The sequence below is a fragment of the Petaurus breviceps genome, unplaced genomic scaffold (assembly GCF_028583685.1).
Source record: "Petaurus breviceps papuanus isolate PSGF00001 unplaced genomic scaffold, PetGlider_PUasm1.0 90792, whole genome shotgun sequence".
Classification (NCBI taxonomy): Eukaryota; Metazoa; Chordata; class Mammalia; order Diprotodontia; family Petauridae; genus Petaurus; species Petaurus breviceps.
In genome coordinates this window covers 5,538,689-5,554,780 of record NW_027187347.1, presented here as the reverse complement: position 1 = coordinate 5,554,780, position 16,092 = coordinate 5,538,689, and positions in this window count along the sequence as shown.

Here is a 16,092-nt window from a genome sequence, read left to right as displayed (position 1 = left end):
CCTTAAAAAGGTATGTACATGTATGTATATATATGCATATATATACACACATGTACATACATTTTTAGAATTTATATATGTGTGTGTGTGTGTGTATATATATATATATATACATTATATGTAGTCATTTGGAAATTTTTATTTCTCAAATAGACCAAAAAATGAAATAATTTGCATTTGAAACTCTGACAAAAATCAGCTTTAGGAGAAACCTAGCTGCTCTGATAAAATGCTTGAGGAATGATGCAGTCTGTTCTGATGATCATAGAGAAATTGTTCCTCATATAAACATGTACTGAGAGGATGTGTTTGAAAGAAAAAAAAACAGATTAAGGTAACAAGGAATGTCATTGCAATGTGGTCTATGAACTAATTTATGTAAGACTGTTTTTAAAATTTTCACAATTGTAGGTAAGAAATTATAAATCAAATAAATGTTTAGTGATTATAAGATGACTCCATTACTGCCAGGGTTATATCTGACAGAAAGGTCAATTTTTTTTAAGTTTCACACCAAAAAAGTAGAAATGACTCACTATTCACAAGGAGGTTTCAATTTTGGGTGTTAAAACTAAAAGAAAAATGATCAAATGAATATAGAGGATAAGAGAAACTTCACAAAGGAGAATTAGAAGACCTGGAAATAGAAAAAAAAACATTGTGAGAAAAACTACTTGTTGAAGACATAATTTTTTTAAAAAGATGGTATAGAGAGCTAAGAAAAATGAACAGGCTGTCTTTTCCTTTGATGAGAGGACCTGTTTGATGGAACTAGAGTGATATATGTACTGGAATCTGATTGGAATGCTGAGGAAGGCAGAATCATCTATGTAAAGAGCTATCCAGGAATATTACTTCATATGCAATTTGTAGACTAAGAGGGCAAAACTTCTTAGGGCATCTGAACAACTTAAGGTGTCCCTCAAGCTTAAGATGGTGGTGGCGGGTGAGAGGAGGGAAGAAAAGCAATGATAGGACTTTTAGCTTTTTTTTTCTGGGATCTGGACTGATGGCTTTTTTTTTTTGCCAAAAGAGTGTAAAACTTTCTTAATGCCCTTTTAAGGGTGGCTGTCTGCTTAAAGAATTTGATACAGCTTCAATAGTCCAAGAGTAGCAGAGCAGTAATTTTATGAATCATGAAAACATAAATTAAGCAGAGAGCAGAGAAGCAGTTTTGGTCAACATTTGATTTGAAAAGTCTACAGTTCCATAGTGTAATGGCAAGCAAAGAAATACTTAGTGTCCTGTTTCAGCTACTTAAATATTTAGCACTTTGAGTTCAAGTGTCTTTGAGCCTTGCCTTGATTATATCAAGTCCTCATTGAGAAACAGAACTTGTGAATCCCACAGTGGGGAGGAGGGGAGGACTTTCCTGATGCAACAGGGAGGAGCTAAAGATTTTATATAAGGAGAAGACCAAGCTAGGAAAAAGCAGAATTGAGAAGACGAACTTGGTGGTGGCCAGGCACTCTGCTTGTGTAGATTTTTGTTTGTGATAATTTGTACAGAAGCTCTAGGACCTTATTGGAAGCCCTTAAAGAGGATTTTCTTGTTGTCTGTTTACAGAAGTCCTGAAGGAGGGATTCAGAGGTCCTGGGACTTAACTGATGATTGTGTTGACCTCTTAGACAATTTTTGTGGGTTTGTGTTGATTTCACAGGCAGATAGTAAATTGATGATGGTGCTGGCAATGTGCATGACTTTTGTTTTGGCTCTGTTAAGCTTTGTCTTCCCAAAAATAGAAACTGTGAAGGACTTGAGGTGGACTGGACACTGTGAGCTTCAATATGGAATGGGAAATAGACAAGGAACTGGCTGAGGAACTGAGCAAGGAATTGGATGAAGAACTGAACAAAAACTGGATGAGGAGCTGAGAGTTGTCTACCTTTGAATCCAGGTGACAGTTGAGTAAATTCAGCCAAAAGCTGGGACCATGGAAGAAGAACCATGGAATCTGAGAGCCAGACTCCAGTCAAGATGAAAAGACCTTGTCTTGGGCACTTAATGCTGACACAGAAGATCATGATTTACTGTGACCTAGGGGTGGAGAACTTTGACCTTTGTACTTTGTTTCCTTTAAGGAGTCGTGTTCCTTAAGGATGATTGAAGGATGACTTAGCACTTTGTTTGAGTTCAAGTGTCTTTGAGCCTTGCCCTGATCATATCAAGTCCTTGTTGAGAAACAGAACTTGTGAACCCCACATTGGGGGTAATTTGCTGATGCAACAGGGAGGAGCTAAAGACAATAGATAAAAAATGATATCTTTTAAATAAATAAATAAATATCTTTTAAATAAATTTTATCATATAAAAGAATGATATCTTTTAAATTTTAAAACTATGTGGCTACTTTGGTGAAAAGTATGTGGCCACTTTAGTGATAAATTATTTTATAACATTGTGAATGTTGTACTTTGATTTCTTTGAATGCTTTGCTTTAATTACTGCTAAATAAATAGCGTTCACTATACTATGTGATCAGGAACTTAAAGTTGTTCAGAACAGCAGTCCTCTGGAAAGCCTTTGATACTTTGCTTTATACCTAGTAATCATCTTGATTTCCAGAGGCATGAAGTTTTAAACCACTTATGTGCCTGATTTCTAATTTCATGTATGTGTCCACTTCCTATTCTCTTGCTTTAAATAGATTACCTTCTATAGATATTGCATACATTTGAGGGAGAGTGTGGTCCAGGATTGTGGGTGGCCCATCATATTTTTATTGTTCCAACTTTTTTCCTTCTATTGAGTAAATATTGAGTATTGAGTAAATATGATTATTCTTTACTTTGTCTTTTCATTTAGTAAAGGCCCATATTTATGACTCTGTTTTCCACCAGCTTTTAAACTTCTTCGGATCTTTCCATTACACTTTTCTTCTCCTGGAAATTTATCACTTTAGAAACTCTATCCTTTAAGATTGTATATTCCTGGTATTTATATATCATTAGTATCTTCTGCTCCAGATTGGACACTTTGACAGAAGGAGAGAGCCATAGGTTTCAGGGCCTCCATTTAACAAAGGGGATCAACATAGTCTTCTCTCCTGCTTTTGAACTTTAACATGATCTGCAGCAGATACCTTCTCCCTACTCTAGCTTTTAAACTTCTTTTTGTGTGCCGTTTTAACCCATTAGATTGTTTTCTCTTTGAGGCCAGGCCCTGCCTTTATTTATGTATGTATTTCCAATGTATGGAACATAATAGGCAATTAATAAATATTTATTGACTGACTCAATAGTGTCATGTTTGATTTAGTTCAAGAAAGAAGCACATAAGGGGGCTCAGGACCTAGAGTAGTGCAGCAGCGAGCACCCCAGAGTCCCCAGGGTCGCTGCCAACACAGGTTCTTGGATCTGCTTTGATAAAGGAAAGCAACTCAAAATGGGTTAGCAAGCTTACTTTAATCAGTCAAATATGTATTGTTTACCTAGTTCATGGGAAAAAGATCAGCACCCCGAACTTCAGAATATAGAGACAGAATTATCAAGTCAGAGAAACAGATCAAGTAGACAGATATCAAACTGTCCAACCATTACATCCATACCAAATCAACATCTGGGTTTCAAAGCCGGGGCGCTCTGGACAACGGCTTCCCAGAGTTTCATCTGATCAAATCACAGAACACTTATCAAAGTGAGCCCCAAAACAAAGCTACACATCAGGGCTTATATATCTTTCTCCTGGCTCAGAGAATGTAACAACCTTATTGACCCACTGGCCAATCAAGAAGTATCTACTGAAAAATAAGCCTCCCATGCCAGGCTCCAGGTACACTTAAGCCTAGGGGCAGGGAAGATCTTAAAAATTTACATTCCCATTACAAGTACCAAGGAAAAATTTCTTTTCTTTATACCAGGATTTGGACCCAGCATAAAATTTATAGGACCTAGGAAATTTGAGTAATAGACACATAATCATAACCATCCTTCCCACCCCACCTCATGCCCCACTAAGAATAACCTCTGGACCTGTCATTCTGAATTAAGTTGGAAAGTGAATGAGCCAATCTATAAGAGAAAAGAAGATATTACACCACATTTGGTAGTATGTCAATTACATATATACATGTGTGTATACACACACACAAACACAAATTCATGTATACATTATCTTTCCTAGTATAAGGAGCTCCCAGTGAAATACTCTCTAGCAATGTAAACTGACAGCTGTTGAGAATATTAACGTTCCTAGTCTGTTGAGGTAAGATGATTTGTCCCCAAGTAATAGAATCAATTATATTTCATATGTGGGACTCAAATTTTTACAAATGTAATTTGAACAACTGTAAAGTAAGATTATGGTGATTATAATCATATTCAATGATTTATTGTTGTTGCTTCTCATTCTTTCTTGACGACTTGATATTTTGACTTGGGAGTGAATTAGGTCTAAGTGGGACCCAATCTCTCCTCCAGAGTCATTGGAATTAAATGTCAAGACATAAGTCAAGACAACTGGCAATGGCCACCACTCAGACACTAAGGTGGGAAGAATATTATCTTCACTATACAATTGCAATATTCTGGTTGAAATGTGGGTGTTTTTAGGATGGTGAATTGACTGTGAGACATTTAAGAGGGTCATTAGTTTTATAGATGAATCTGTCACCATCTTCAAAGGACTTTGAATACAAGAAATCTCCAACAGTTTCAGTCAATAACATTATTTGCTATATTTTTTAAGAAGAAAAAATGAATTTACATGATAACTTTTATATATTTAAAATGAATTGCAACTTGTACATAACAGATTTGCAGTTTAATGTGCATCATCTTTTTAAAAATTATACTGTTATAGAAAAGCTTTTTTATTACAAAAATTAAAAATAAACTGAGGAAAAATAAAAATAATAGCATTTGAGGGGCAAAAACATTTTAACAGAAAATGAAGAGTCATTAGAAGAAAATGGAAAAAGAAGTGGAGGGAAACAATACAGATAGATAGACAGACAGGTAGATATATATGATAGATAGATAGATAGATAGATAGATAGATAGATAGATAGATGATATAGAATCTTGTGGGAGATTAATCTATAAAACTAATAAGATTTTAAACATCTGATATTCATATGTATCTATCTATATCTATATTATGATATCTAAAGATAGATCTATGATCTATCATCTGTCTCTCTCTCTGTCTGTCTGTATATCTCTGTCTCTCCATACACACACACAGACACAAACACACACACAAGACTATCTAGATATATCAAACAATTCCCAATAATCACCATCTTTTATTTTCAGGTCAGGATCAGATCTTGACTTTGCCATCTGGTGACAGTCACCTTTGGAAGTAGAGGGAAACAAAACTCTTATTTCTTTGTGAAATAAATTTCCTGGGACCATGAAAGAATTTTTAACTCTGGAGAGGTATAGTTACTATCTGTCTCTTCTATTGTTGTTCTTCAGTCTTGTACAAATGATCTCACCGACAGTTTTTCCATTAAATCTATTCTTTTTTTTCCTCCATTAAGTTTGAAGGGATTATATATACCTGCCTTTCATTAGTGCCTGAGTAATCATAAGTTGTTCTCATTTTTTTGTTCTTTGGAAGGTATTACCAAAGAGCATACTTTCTCTACCCACCATATATGTGACAATCTCTCTCTTTTTTTTCTATTACTGTATAATCATTAAAAACTCTGAACCTCTCATTTAGACGTTATCTGAAAACTAAATCTATGCAATAACTCTTAATAAATGTTGAGCAATCTTTCCTGTCAGTCATTAAGTAGTCTTTATTCTGCAATAATGTAACCTTTCTTCTCCCATCTCTACATTAAATTTAAAGAATTCCACACCCATTTCCCAAGTGCTAGACTGATACATAATTGCACTGTTATTTTATGTGAAAATAGTTATTTATCAATAAATAATTAATGAAAAATTCATTAAGAGACTACTATATGCTAGGAACTGTGCTAGGTGCTACAGATTTAAAAACAAATATGAAACAGCACCTGCCCCAAGGAACTTATGCTTTATTAGGGAAAACGACAAGTACACAGATGAGTCAATATGAAATACATAACAAAGTAATGGGTAGGGCGTTGAGCAGGGGAATAGAATAGAAGGTATAGTGGGTATGTTGGAAAAGCAGACCTCATGTGGGGGCTTAGCCAAAATCGTGGAGTGAAAGCAGTGTCTCTCACCTGAGAGCTCTCTAGATATTTATTATTATCTCTCATATACCTCTGGAAAGTGAATCTGAGAAAATTCTAGAGTAGTGGAATCCACAAAGAGACAGAGTGTGGCAGATTTCCAGTCCAAGACAACCTGAAGAATGGATAGGAAGGGTCTATTGCACCAAACTAGGAGAGGTACACTATCTAGCACGTTGGCTATGCCAGCACAGACCCAACTATAGTGAGGCTGGAGCAGACCCCAAGGTACTGAATCTCTGGCAGCAGTGGCAATTCCTAGACCTCTCAATATAGGAGAGGGGTCTTTTGGAACTGGGTAAAAGAGAGGTGCAGTCTTGTGCAGGGCCTGTGGCAGTGGCAGCAGCTGCTTCTGGGGCTATCAACCCAGAGACTGAATGCTTGAAAGTCACCTATTTAAACTCCTGGGAGCTAAGATTGTGGAGGAAGCAGTAAGTTGCTCTCATTCTCCCTTATAGACTTTGAAACACCCAGAGAATATTACCTCAAGAAAAATCCTAGAAGAGTGGAGCCAGCAGAAGGACAGGTACACCTGTATTTTAGCTTGGCAGGCTTCAGGGATTAACAGGAGAGGCTCCTCTTTCTGTGGCTGAAGGGGACTAATACAGGACACAAGGTGTCCTGGCAATTCAGTCGTAAGCCCCACCTAAGCAAACCATCAGGAGATTCTGAGACCAAGGGTGGTGGAGCATGCAAGTGTCAATACCAGACACACACCAGCCACCAACATCATCTCCAGTTCAGCACCAGGTAAACTACCAGACCACTATAAGATCCAGCTGCCAGCACCTGATGTCCCAGCACAAAACAAACAGTAACAAGGAACCTAGCCCACAGCACAGAAGTCTGGGACAGTGCCCTATGGGCTCAAGAAGCAGAGATAAATTTTAAAAGCCATTAAAAAGGCAAACAACAGAAGCAAAAAGAATTAAAGGAAAACAATGACCATAGAGAAATATCTTAGGGACAGGGGAAATCAAAACACAAATCCAAGAAATACATGATCAATATACCTACAAACAAAACCTCAAAGTGGAACATAAACTTGTCTCAAGCTCCAAAAGCCTTCTTGGCAGAGCTCAAGAAGATGTTAAAAGTCAAATAAAGGAGGTAGAAAAAAATTTTAAATGTAATTGACAAAATGGGAAAAAAAAGTACATTGAAGAAAACAACTTCTTAAAAGTTAGAATTGGTAAAATGCAAAAAGAGGGAAAAAATAATGGAAGAAAACAATCTATTTAAAATTAGAATTGGGCAAGTGGAATCTAATGACTCTGTAACACATAAAGAATCAGTCAAACAAAATCAAAAGAGTGAAAAAAAAAGAACAAAATTTAAAATACCACATTGGAAAAACAACTGACCTGGATAATAGAACCAGGAGAGACAATTTAAGAATTATTGGTCTACCTGACAACCATGATGAAAGAAAGAGCCTGGATGGCATCCTTAAAGAAATCAAGGAATAGGGCGGCTAGGTGGCACAGTGAGTAAAGCACTGGCCCCGGAGTCAGACGGAGACGAGTTCGGTTCTGGACTCAGACACTTAACACCCACTCACACACAAAACCATACTTGTAACCTTGGACAAGTTACTTAACCCCAATTGCCCTCCAAAAGGAAAAAAAAAAAAAAAACAAAGAAAGAAATCAAGGAAAACTGCCCTGACACCCTAGAACCAGAAAGTAAAAAAGTCATCAGAAGAATCCACTGATCACCTCTTGAAAGAGGTACATTGTTGGTGGAGTTGTGAACTGAAAAAAAACCATTTTGGAGAGCAATTTGTAACTATACCCAAAGGGCTATAAAAATATGCCCTTTGATCCAGCAATACCACCTCTAGGACTATGTCCCAAAGATATCATACAAGTGGAGAAAAGACCCACGTGTACAAACTATTTATAGCAGCTTTTTTTTTTTTTTAAGGATTTAAAAATTTATTTTCACAAATAACCAAAAAAAAAAAAAACAATGGAAAATCAAATGCCTGCCTACTGGGACACCTCAAAGCTGTAAATTACATAGTGTCTGTGTGTGTGTGTGTATGTGTGTGTGTTCATGATCACACCAAGGGTGGTTTATTTTCAGTAGAGTCAGGCTACTCTACTCACAAAGCATTAAGGATTTAGGCCATTAGGAGAAATCATCTATGCAAATGGCCAAGCTGTGCTGGGTTGGGTAGGGGCAGGAATTATTTTTATTCAGCCTGAGCTGAAATCTAAAATGTACAATTCATTCATTAGGGTTTTAAAAGCGCTAGTTTTGCATATCACATGCTGGGCAAAATGAAACATGAAGCCATCTATCTTGGGAGGAGAGGGATTTGGTTAGTTGTGGTTTATTTGATCTATGGGGGTGAGTTCTGTTCACCCTGACCCTGCCATGGGGCAGCACCCATAGCCTTCTGGGATTGCTGTGAATCAGTGAGTCTTCTGTAGCCCTACCTGTTTACCCTAGTCTAATAGGATGAGGCTCTAGACCTGGGACTAGCAGACTGGCACCAGGCAGGAAGTGAGTTGGTCAGAGTTGATACAGAATCTAGGCCTCCAGCTTCTTCATCTGCAGTATGAGGGGGTTGGATTAGATGGCTTCAAAGGGCTCTTCCAACTCTAAATCTATAATCCAATAAGTCTGGTCGTATGATTTTCATAAAGTCAAAAACACTTGTACAATAGTGTAATATATCTCTGTAATATTCTGTATATATAATATAATATACTGCAATATAGTAATATACTGTAATATTCTCTGCTGTTAAATAATGAAATTCTTCTCATGCTTCTCTTGCTTCTTGTATCTGAATGTCAAATTTTCTATTCAACTCTGTTTTTTTTTCAGCAAGAATGCTTGAAAGTTCTCTATTCCACTGAATGACCATATTTCCCCCTGAAACATGATACTCAGTTTTGCTGGGTAGGTGAATCTTGGTTTTAATCCCAGCTCCTTTAACCTCTGGAATATCATATTCCAAGCCCTTAGATCCCTCAGTGTAGAAGCTGCCAGATCCTGGGTTATCCTAATTGTGTTTCCACAATATTCAAATTGTTTCTTTCTGGATGCTTGTAATATTCGCTCCTTAATCTGGGAATTCCAGAACCAGGCTATAATATTCCTAGGAGTTTACTTTTTGGGATCTTTTACAAGAGTTGATTGCTGGATTCTTTCAACTTCTATTTTGCCCTTTGGTTCTAAAACATCAGGACAATTTTCCTTGAGAATTTCTTGGAGGATTATTTCTAAGTTCTTTCCCTGATCATGGCTTTCAGGTAGTCCAATAATTTTTAAATTATCTCTCCTGGATCTATTTTATGGGTGAGTGGTTTTTCCCATGAGATATTTCACATTTCCTTCTATTCTTTCATTTGTTTGGATCTGTTTAACAGCATCTTGATTTCTCATAAAGTCTTTAGCTTCCATTTGCTCCAATCTAATTCTGTAGGAATGATTCTCCTCAGTGAGCTTTTGAGATTCTTTTACCATCTGGCAAATTCGGATTTTTAAGGCATTCTTCTCCTCATTGCCTTTTTGAGCCTCTTTTGTAATTTGAGTTAGTCTGTTCTTTAAGGTGTTATTTTCCTCAGTAGGGTTGTTGATTCTCATTTCATAATTTTCTTGCATTGTTCTCATTTCTCTTCCCAATTTTTCCTCCACTTCCCTTATCTGCTTCTTAAGGTGCTCTATGACCTGTAACCAGTTCGTAGTTTCCTTTGAAGCTTTTGCTGCAGGAGTTCATACTTCACTGTCTTTCTCCTGTTCCATGTGTTGCTCCTTTTTGTCCCCAAAATAGGAGTCTAATTTTGGAATCTTCTCTCTACTTTGTTTCCTTTGCCTGGTCATGTCGCCCTTCAGTCACTTGGATTTTCTGCCACAGTAGAACTCTGCCACCAGACAGGGGAGCATTTTTCCCAAATGCTGGGGTTTTCTCAGCTGCTGGAGGTATTAGATGGGTGCACTCTCTGAGGTCTCCACATGTTCTGTCAAACTGGACACACACCCCAGTACCTCCACCCTAGAATGCAATCCAGATCCAAGAAGGTTAAAGCAAGAGTGATTACCCCTCAGTCAGGTGCTTGGTCCCCCTACACTCTGTAGACCAGGAGCTGAAGCTGCCCCATGGCGCTGGCTGCACTGGCCTCTAACTTTGTCCTTTGCATCTATGTGTTGATAAATCTGGAAACAGACACAGCTGCTGCTGATCTGGGTTACCTCCAGCTGGCAGCTGATCAGGCCCACCCTGGGGCTAAAGCCTTGGTGTGGGGCTGGGCTCGGCTCCCAGAACGCTGCGCTGGCCGATTCTTGCCTTCCTGCCAGGCTGTCCTCAGTGGGAGATTAACTTCTCTGTGACATTTTGGGGGTTCTGTAGCTCCAAAGTTCGTTTAGAGATGCCTTTTACATGGATTGGGGAAGGTGGAAGCTGGAGCCCAGAGGATTTCCTGCTTCTACTCTGCCATCTTGACCCCACCCCTAAAATTGGCAATTTTTTTTTTTGTGGTGGTAAAGAATCAGAATTTTAAGGGATGCCTATCAATGGGGGAATGACTGAACAAGTTGTGATATCTGAACACAATGGAATACTATTTTTCTATAAGAAATTATTAGCAGGAGGCTGGGTCAAAATGGCAGAGTAAACCATGAACTTACTTGAGCTTGTCCCCAATTACCTCAAATACCTGTAAAAATTACAGTAAATAGATTTTGGAGCTACAGAATGCAGAAAATGACAGAGGGAAATACACTTTCACCTGATGACTGCCTGAAAAAATGACAGGAAGGGTCATCACACCAGACTGGGAGGAATAGAACAGGACAATATGGACTGAGCTGCCACAGACCAGCAGCACAGACCAGCCAGAGAAGACCTCAGGGGTCTTCATCAGTGGTAGCTGTGGTGATTTCCAGACTTCTCAAAGCATAAATACCAAAAAGAAAGTAAAAGGATAGTGAGGAAACTTTGTTAGAACTAGATGAGAGAAGAGCTTAGTCCATCCCCTGCACCAGGGCAATGGAGGTGGAGGCAACTGCAGCTGCTGTTACAGTGGTTGCTTCCAGAGCTCCAGGCCCAGAGATGGTGGGGGGAGAAAGCTTCTAATCAGAGGGCAATTGCAGGAATCTCTCTGCAGGCATTGGGGCAGGTTTCATTTATTTGCCCTGATTGCATTTGGATTGAATTCTTGGGTGGTGGTTCTGGGTTGAGGAGGTCTGGTATTGCAGTGCTTGTTGAGGTTGTGGAGAGGCAGTCCTTCTCACAGTTTTGAGGGAGGTACCTAGAGGAAGCACTGACAAAAGCTGTGCAAAAGCCCAGAAATTTGGGACACAGCCCTCTCCACTCTGGAAGCAGAGTTCTGTTATGGCAAAGAGCTCAAAAATCAAGTATTTGGCTGGTAAGATGAGCAAACAGAGGAAGAAAAATTGGACTATAGCATCTTTTATTTATTTATTTTTTGGGGGGGTGACAAAGAGGATCAAAACAAAGAACCAAAGAAGACAACAAAGTCAAGACTCCCGCATCAAAAGCCTCTAATAAAAATTTGAATTGGAGCTATAGAAGGATTTTGAAAATCAAGAGGAAAAATAGGGAAGAGAAATGATAATCTTAAAGGAAAATCATAAAAAGTGAGGCAACAGTTTAATAAAGGAAACCAAAAATATACTGAGGAATATAACACCTTAAAAAATAGACTAACCCAAATGGCAAAAGAGGTTCGAAAAGTCAATGAGCAGAAGAATGCCTCAAAAAGAAGAATTGGCCAAATGGAAAAGGAGCTTCAAAAGCTCACTAAAGAAAATAATTACTTCAAATTGGATGTAAGCAAATAGAAGAAAATAACTTCATGAGAAATCAATATGTTATGAAACAGATACAAAAGAATGAAAATGAAGGCAATGTGAAATAGCACATTGAAAAAACTACTGACCTGGAAAATAGATCCAAGCAAGATGACTTAAAAATTATTGGACTACCAGAAAACCATGATCAAAAAAAGAGCCTAGACATTGTCTTTCAAGAAATTATCAGGGAAAACTGCCTGATATGATATTCCAGAACCAGAGGGCAAAACAGAAATTGAAAGAATTTACTGGTCACCTCTTGAAAAAGATCCCCAAAAGAAAACTCCCAGCTATATTATAGTCAAATTCCAGACTTCCCAGGTCAAGTAGAAAATATTACAAGCAGTCAGGAATAAACAATTTAGGCACTGTGGAAACACAATCAGGATAACACAAGATCTAGCAGCTTCTAAATTAAGGGATCAAAGGGCTTGGAATATGATATTCCAGAGGTCAAAGGAGCTAAGATTAAAACCAAGAATCACCTACCCAGCAAAATTGAGTGTTATACTCCAGGGGAAAATACGAACATTAAATGAAATAGAGGACTTTCAAGCAATCATCATGAAAAGATCAGAGCTGAACAACAACAACAAAAAAAATTGACTTCCAAATATAAGAATCAAGAGAAGCATGGAAAGGTAAACAGGAAAGAGAAATAATAAGGAACTTATAATAGTTGAATTTATTACATCCCTATATGGAGAGACAATATTTGTAACTGATAAGACTTTTATCAATATGAGGATAGTTTAAGGGAATATGTGTGTATATTACTATATGTGTATGTATAGGTGGGTGTATTTGTATATATGTACATATATATGTATATATGTGTACATGTATACATAGTCAGAGGTCACGAGGTGAGTTGAACATGAAGGGATGATATATAAAAAATAAAATTAACAGGTGAGAGAGGAATATATTGGGAAGAAGAGAAAGGGAGAGATAGATAGAGGAAGCTATTACAATAGAGGGGAAGAGGAGGGAAGTGAAAGTTAGTGAGTCAACCTTACTCTCATTTGAATTTGGCTTAAGAAGGGAATAGCATATACACTCAATTGGGTATGTTACCCTGTAGGAATGCAGGAGATAAGGGGATAAAAGCAGGGATGACAGAAAGGACAACAGATTGGGGAAAGGGGTAGTCAGAAGGAAACACTTTTGAAAAGGGTCAGGGTCAAAGGAGAAAAGAGAAAAAATGGGGGGATATAGAATGGAGGGATATATTGTTAGTCTTTCACAATATGACTACTAGGGAAATGTTTTGCATAACTACTCATTTATAACCTATATTGAATTGCTTGTCTTCCACATAGGGTGGGTGAGGTGAGAAGAAGAGAAAGAATCTGGAACTCCAATTTTTCAAAAGAAATGCTGAAACATTGTTGTTACTTGCAACTAGGAAATAAAATATACAGGCAATGGGATTTAGAAATTCATTTTTCCCTACAAGAAAGGAAGGAGAAAGGGGATAAGGGGAGGAATAAGGGGTGGGATAAATGAGAGGAAAAATTGGGGGAAGGTGTAATCAGTAGTCTTGCCATTTTGGGGTGGGGAATAGGGGAGAGATAGGGAGAAAATTTAACTCAAAATCTTGTGAGGATGAATTCTGAAAATTAAAAATAAATAAATAAATTCTGAAGAAAAAGAAAGAAATGATTAGCAGACACACTTCAGAAAAACCTGGAAAGACTTGTGTGAATTGATGCTGAGGGGGAGAAGAACCAAGAGAACATTGTACACAGTTACAGTCATATTGTATAATGACTAACATTGATGGACTTGGTTCTTCTGAATAATGCAGGGTTCTAAGACAACTCCAAAAAGCTCATGATGGAAAATGTTATCCAGTTCCAAAGAATTACAGTCTGAATGCAGATTGAAGCATACTATTTGCTCTCTTTTTGTTTTGTTTTGCTTTGTTTCTTTTTTCTTGTGGTTTATTCCATAGGTTAAAATTCTTCCTTACCACATGACTAATGTGAAAAAAAATGTTTAATATGAATGCATATGTAGATCCTATATCAGATTGTAGTTTTCTTGGGGAGAGGGGATGGGATGAAGGGGGTGAAAAATTAAAACTCAAAAACTTATATAACAGAATGTTGTAAATTAAAAAAAATATATATATATATGTATGTATGTGTATATATTTATGTATATGTGTGTATATATGTACATATACAAACTTGTGTGCTGGTAGAAAAAAATACAAACAAAACAAAATAAAAAACAACAACATAAACTTCATGTAAGAGTTTGCCCTTGAGATGAAATTTGAAGAGAAGTCATGATTCTAAAATGTACCATGGGATAATCTCTTAATGTCTCTAGCCTTTGTGTCTTCTTCTATAAACTAAGGGGAGTAGAATGGAAAACATCTAAGGTCCCTTCTTGGAGAAGAAATGGCAAACCACTGCAGTACCTTTGCCAATAAAATCCCAAATGAAGGCATGAAGAACTGGATGTGACTGAATAACAACAAGGTTCTTTGGAGTCTTTTTTGTTTGTTTGTTTTTAAACCAGTAGGGGTCAAGTAACTTGCCCAAGTTTACACGGCCAGTTTTTTGTGTGGGTGTTAAGTATCTGAGGCTGGAACCGATCCCAGGTCCTCCTGGCTCTGGGGCTGGTGCTCTTACTCACTGTGCCACCTAGCCACCCCATTCTTTCCAGTTCTATACCTATGATCAGACATGGAGAAAAGCCCATAAGACAGTACCAAAATGAGGGAGAATATTGTATGTGAAAGTAGCAAGTAGATGAGTTTAGCTACAATGAATACTGCATGAAGAATAGTTGTGTTTAATAAGAGAGGAAATGGGTTCCAAGTATAAGAGCTTTGATTGTGAGAATGCCTGTACTTTATCCTAGAGGTAACAGAGAACTACTGGAACTTTTTGAGTAGGGGAATGACATGGTCAGAACTGTACTTCATGATTATCAATTCATCTCTACTTGAGTGCTCCATTGATGCCTTACTTTGATAAAGGTGACCACAAACTGGCATAGACTATGCCAGTGGAAGTTCTGACAGGTTTTACCTCAACATGAAAAAGTATTCAGAATATAATTAGGCTTCACATACATAGTATGATTACCAACCTAGCTAAATTTGGAGAGTCTCAGTACCATAAAGCTGACCACCTAGAAATCATTTGGGTAGGAATGGGACAACATAAGGATAATAGGTTTTTTAATTATTGAAGTCCATATGCTTCAGACAACATGAAGGCAAATTTCTACAAAAAATACAAGGTTTAAAGTGACCCTTGATTAATGTGGATTAAAAACTTGAGGGCCATATTTTAGTGTCTTTTGTAACTTCAGACTATCTCACCATACATTAGAAAACACCACTTTTCTTTCTCTTTAGAACAACTATCTAAGACAAGTAGATTAAAGGTCTCTTTTAAACCTCAGAAAAAATCAATGTCAAATTCTATCTGTTCTCCTTTATTACTTTCTTACTCCTCTGTTTTCCTCCTGCTTACTGTTCTTCCTAGTCTTCAATAAATGAAGAAATTCACACTGTAGTTGGTTAGCAATGGGACAAGCGGTTTCCTGGGAACAGGTTTCTTTCCTGAGAGATATTGGTTCACAGTACGTGATACCCTTGTTGGAAGGAATTAGTTTGGGTATGAACTTGACAAATCCTCTATGCTTTCCAAAGAGTTAGCTAATATATGAATGGAGTAAATCTTATTTAGGTAAGCAATTGAAATAAATATAGTGTTAAATACTAGCAAAAACACACCCAGATCACAGGCACAGTTGATAATGCTAGTCAGCATTCCCATCCAACTCCCTCTAATATGCACTCTATAAAATGGAAATATGAAAGACTCTCACTTTTTTGGTTTTATACTCTTTTCAGTCTTCAAAAGGCTCCCCCTTTCTGTCTTGTTGCTAAGAGGAAGAAGGGACCATTGCCAAAAAACAAGAAAATACAGTGGCTAGCACATATAAATGTGTTCTATGTTGAATATCTAATACCAAAAAAAAAAAAAAACCTTCAGATTTTCTCAAGGAGCCTATATGAACAGATGTTTTTTACACTAGATTAGTAGAGGCATTTTGGCCTGAAT